We start from the raw sequence: 6,000 nt of genomic DNA on the forward strand, positions 1-6,000 counted from the left end.
GGGGGTAGAGAGAGAAATGGGGAGGGGAGGGGAGGGGGGATAGTAGAGAATTTGATAGACAGCAGAATACATCAGACACTAGAATGGCAATATGTAAATCAATGGAAGTGTAACTGATGTGATACAGCAATCTGTATACGGGGTAAAAATGGGAGTTCATAACCCACTTGAATCAAACTGTGAAATATGATATATTAAGAACTATGTAATGTTTTGAATGACCAACAATAAAAAAAAGAAGTTATCATGATAATAGATTGGGTTAGGAGAATTATTTTTAGAAAGCAGGCAAAACAATAGAATTGCAATAGTGTTTTAATAGCTAAAATTTCCTGTCAACTGTTTTAGTCACAGGACAGACTCTTCAAGATACAAAATTATCTTGTGATCCCAAAACAGCTGACCTTGGCATTGTTCCCGTGAACTTTCCCTTAAAATGGAATTTTACTTTCCTTTAAAAATATTAATCTGCATGATTCTACAGAACTTGCTTCTATTGGCAAAGCTCACCTCTGGAATAAAAGACAATTAGTGGCCCAAGGGGGGAAAAATTAAGCTCCTTTTTAATATATTTTGGTTTCCTTCTGTATTGAAACAAGCCAGAAAGACCCTCAGAATAAACCCAGTGTGGAGTTAGGGAGGGGAGAGGTTTGGGACTTGAATTTCAGAATCACAGGACATCCAGGATCATAGCTTTCCCACTGTCAGACATAGGCCAGTGTGACTCACGCATATGTACATGTCATCATTTTGGGGTGGTATTATTATTATGATGCCTTTTCTTTTTCTCTAGTCTTACAAGTTTTGAATGGATGTCAAATTGATCTTACCTCCCTAACACATTTTCATATGTTCTTAGTATTAACACATGAAATATTTTTGCCTTGGATTATTATGGCCAGTTGGTTAGTGACTCTCATTTGAATCTATCTAGAACTTTCTCCACTTCAGACTTTATTTTTGTAAGTTTCTTAACTCTTTTGCAGGAATACTTTGTTTTTGTTTGTTTGTTTGTTTGTTTTCATACCAGGGATTGAACCCAGGGGTGCTTCACCATGAAGCCACATCCCCAGCCCTTTTACATATTTTAGAGGCAGGGTCTCACTGAGTTGCTTAGGGTCTCACTAAGTTGCTGAGGCTGGATCTGAACCTTTGATCCTTCTGCCTCAGCCTCCAGAGCTGCTGGGATTACAGGTGTGTGCCACAATGCCTAGCTTGAAAGTGTATTTTTCAAATGATTTTTAAAACATTTTTGAGTTTTAGAAATTTTAGCCTTTAGAATCACCATCAGGCTTTGTGTCCCTGTTCCCTGGCCCAGGTGAGATGCTTTCTCCTTGTTGCGCCCTCATAGCAGGACTGCAGTTCTGTTGAGGGTGGTACTAATACTAAGATCGCTCCAAAGGGTCACATTGTATTTCACCTACTGGTCAACTGCAGTATAAATGGAGATGAGATGTTTGGAGTAAATACATTACACACGCACACACACACACACACACACACACACACACATGAATACATATATACATGCAAAATCATAATTGAAGATACAGCTCTTTTTCCTGGCACCTTGTGGGCAATCAGCTGTTCCAAGACAAAGCTGAGTATCTCCTTCCCAGCCACTAGCTACCAGAAACTTATCGAAGTGGAGAGAAGGGTATGGCCACAGAAGTGGCTGCTGGTGCTGTAGGTGAAGAATGGAAGGGTTCTGTGGTCTGAATCAGTGGGGGGAACAATAAACAAGGTTTCCCCATGGAGCAGGGTGTCTTGACCCATGGCCGTGTTCGCCTGCTACTGAGTTAGGGGCACTCCTGTTACAGACCCAGGCGAACTGGAGAGAGCAAGTGAAAATCTGTACAAGGTTGCGTTGTGGGTGCCAATCTGAGCTTCTCAACTTGGTTATTATAAAAAAATAAAAAAGGAGAGAAGGATATTCCTGAACTTGGGGATACTCCTGTACCTCGTAGACTGGGACCCCAAAGCGCTAGTAGAATCTGCAAACTTTTCAATCTTTCTAAGGAAGATGATATCCACCAATATGTGATCAGAAAACCCTTAAACGAGGAAGGTAAAAAACCCAAGATCAAAGCACAAAGATTCAGTGCCCTGTTTCTCCACACTGCAACACAAGCGCTGGGGTATTGCTCTGAAGAAACAGAGTACTAAGAAAAATGAGGAAGAGGCTGCAGAATACGCCAAACTTTTAGCCAAGAAAATGAAAGAAGCCAAAGAAAGACACCAGGAACAGATTGCCCAGAGACACAGGCTCTCCTCTCTGAGAGCGTCTACTCCTGAATCCAGTCAAAAATAAGAACGTTTAAGAGTAACAAATAAATAAGATCAGACCTTCAAAAATGTACAAACTAAATTATTAATTTTTCATAATGGTCTCCTCTGGTTATAGAGATTATGAATGATTTTTGATATTTTCTTTGTGTGTTTGTACATGCACACACAATTTTGGCACTGGGGATTGAACCCAACTGTGCTTTACTACTGAATATATCCCCAGTCCTTTCTTACTTTTATATTTTGAGAGATTATTCCAAGTTGCTGAGGCTGGCCCCAAACTTGGATTCCTCCTGCCTCATCCTCATGAGTTGCTGGAATTAGGCATGCACCAGCAACACATGAGGTAGCAGATCTTTACATAAAATAATGTGAGGTTCAGCCAGGCATGGTAGTGCCTACCTGTCAATCCCAGCTTTTGGAGAGATTGAGGCAAGAGGATCCCAAATTGAAGACCAGCAGAGCAAAATTTAAAAAAAAAAAAATTTAAAGGCTGAAGATGGACTGGGGTTGTGGCTCAGTGGTAGAGCATTTGCCTACCATGTGTGAGCTACTGGGTTCGATCCTCAACACCACATAAAAATAAGTAAATAAAATAAAGGTATTGTGTCCAACTATAAAAATAAAATAAAATGGCTGAAGATGTAGCTCAGTGATACAGTGTCCCTGGGTTCAATCTGCAAAATTTAAAAATGTTTAAAAAGAAAGAAAGGAAAAATAAAAAACAGTAAGGCCCTTCCATCTTTATTTATCCCATTAATGTTAATATTTATATTATATGAAAATATATTATTGCATTTATTACAGGCAAATATTATTATTCTGGAAGCCCCACTGGGATTTTTAATGCTTTGTGTTACCTTTCTAAAATCCAACATTCTCTGAATTCTGAAACACAAAAGACCCCCAGGGTTTCCATAAGGAATTACCAGTACACCAAAAAGACAGAAATATGCATGCTTCCGCCCAGAAGCCCTAAACCAAAATTGAGAATGGCAAGAAATACACACAAGAAAAATTTTCAATCTTTCAAACCAGGCTTTAAACAAATACAGAGAGAAGATGCAGGGCTTTGGAATTGACAGCCAGGCTATCGTCAGATGGGACAGGATAAGGGCAGTTCCAAAATATTTATTAATCTGTGTCAGATTAATTCTTTTAAAAAGGTGGTAGGGAAGGACAGATATGGCTAACTTTCCTCTAGCGCCTTTCTCTTAAGAAAGACCCCTTTGCCAAACTGATCACTGGCTGAGATCAGAAGATGAAAGGAATCTAAAGGAACCCAGTTGCTCTGGTCACAGTGGTGAATTTCTGCATATGAGAGAGAGAGACAGTATTCACAGGTGGATTCAAGAGAGCAGGCAGAGGAAATGGCTCTGGACATGCCTGCCTACACTAGCCCAGGTGAGGCTTAAGGTGTGTGAAGGGAAGGGTATGTTGGTGGGAGAACTGGAGGAGAGAATTTTAGTAGGGAGTGTAGAATTTATCTGTTTAAGATTTGCCCCTGGCTGAGTCTAAGCTGGAATGTTCTTATAAGTAGTTCTTTTCTTCTCTTAAACATGAGAAATTTCTGGCTCTCTTCTGGATTGAGACAAACTTGTGAGGACAGGCTCATACCTAATAGATATAACCCTGGCCTAAAATACAGAAGAGATGAGCTTCACAAGGTGGGAGAATCAGTTAAAATCCCTATCTGTTGGGCTGCTCTGATTGTAAGCATCAGAAGCCTGACTTAATATGAATAAAGCAAAAAAATAATAATAATTTTTTGGTACTTAAGGAAACTTTAGGAAGCAATTCAAAATCAACCAAGGATTGGGCTGGGGTTGTGGCTCCAGCAGTAGAGCACTCACCTAGCACATGCAAGGCCCTGATGTTTGAGTCTCAGCACCACATAAAAGTAAATAAATAAAATAAAGACATTGTGTCCAACTGTAACTAAAAAATATATTTTTTTAAAAATCAACCAAGGGTTGATTCTGTTACAATTCTGGTATCTGAACCAAAATCTCTTATATCCAAGACGCAATAACTTTCTGAATAACTTGCTGAAAGTCTCCCAGGGAATAATTTGTGATGTTCCAGAAGAGGGTGGTACAAAGGCATAGGGACTGTTCCTGGAATGTTTCTGAATAATTAAGTTACAGTTGCTATTTGCAAGTCACTGCAGCAGAGAGCCTTCAATATCTGCTGCTCACTCAAGTCACCTATGCAAAACAGAGTAGTTCTTGTATTACATTGTAATAATGTTTGGAATCATCCTTTGTTTCACTCTTGGAGGACAAAGATTGTGTAAATGCACAAGGAAGGGTAAGCCCAGACAGGCTTCTCGAGGCCTGGAGGACCTCTAATCTGCTGACACAAAGCTGGGGATCTCCAGCTCTAGACAAGCCCTCAATTCACTGTTAAAACTGAAGACGAAAGAAAGGAATAAATGAAGTCAAGCCTCTGCAACTTGGCCACTTAGCAAGACCTTGTCTCCAAAAATACAAGGGGGGTCTGGGGTTGTGGCTCAGTGGTAGATTGCTCGCCTAGCATGCATGAGGCACTGGGTTCGATTCTCAGCACCACATAAATGTAAAATAAAGATATTGTGTCCACCTAAAACTAAAAATCAAAAAATATTTATAAATAAATAAATAAATAGAAAGGGCTAGGGATACAGTTCTAGGACAGAGTGCCCTCCGTTGAATCCCCAATCCCCACTGCTACCAAGAGAGAGAGAGAGAGAGAGAGAAAGAGAGAGAGAGAGAGAGAGAGAGAGAGAGAGAGAGAAAATGAAATCCATAATGTGTGGGTATTTGACACAAAGCAAGCATCTTTGGATGTTCTAACCCTGAAAGGGCAATTCATTACCCCTGTTTAAACACATAAAGAAAATAAGGCTCAGAGCCCTGTGGTTCACTTTTCCATGACCATCAACCTCAGAATGTAAAGCCAGGATTTAGAAATTATTTCAGAGCAAGGCGGCAGGCTGCCTGGTGTCTTCAGGGGATCTCGAAGCTGCACAACACCCCACTTTGGGGGGGTCCTACTCCTCTTCTCCTCCTCATCGGCCCCACCCTCACAACCTCATCTAACCCTATTTACCTCCACGTCCCACTTCCAGGTGGCACCAACACATGAATTTGAGGATGAAGTTTCTGCACGTGAACTTCTGGTGACACGCTCAAACCACAGCACCTGGGATAAAAGCAGAAATGGCAAGAACGACTTTTAACAGGGATTCTTAAAGGAAAAAAAAAATCCTCTTTCCTGCCTGGGGGAGCTTCCATGTGAGGTGGGTTGGCAGTGAAAGTCACTCATGAGAGCCACAAGATGAAGAGGCCCAGAGATGGACTGGGTGTCTCCAGGTGGCACAGCTGCTACCATTCTTTCATGGAAAAGTAGACGTCCATCTAATTTAAGCCACTGTTAATTGGTGGTTTTGTTTGTTTGTCCCCATTCCCACTGGGGACTGAACCCAGGAGGGCCCTACACCGTACTACATCTTCAGCCCTTCATTTAATTTTATTTGTCACCAGGGTCTCTCCAAATTGCTGAGATTACAGGTGTGCACAACCATGCCCAGCTCTTGGGGTTTTTAATCACTGCAGGCAGACTGAATCCTAACTACTAAAAGGGCACAGCCCCTTTCTTCCCAGTCTTAAGGTACTAGCTTACCTTCAGCTAGTGATTTTATCTTCCCTCAGGGTAGCTGGGAGAAGCAAT

General features: G+C 41.1%; 1 pseudogene across 1 annotated transcript; it reads left to right on the forward strand.

Annotated features, from left to right (window-relative positions):
• The first annotated feature begins 1,659 nt into the window (after positions 1-1,659).
• LOC308649531 (small ribosomal subunit protein eS6-like) lies at positions 1,660-2,295 on the forward strand (annotated as a pseudogene). The gene has a single exon. The product of its transcript is annotated as a small ribosomal subunit protein eS6-like (transcript).
• The last annotated feature ends 3,705 nt before the right edge of the window (positions 2,296-6,000 follow it).

Source organism: Spermophilus citellus, assembly GCF_964194105.1.
Source record: "Spermophilus citellus genome assembly, chromosome: 5".
NCBI lineage: Eukaryota > Metazoa > Chordata > Mammalia > Rodentia > Sciuridae > Spermophilus > Spermophilus citellus.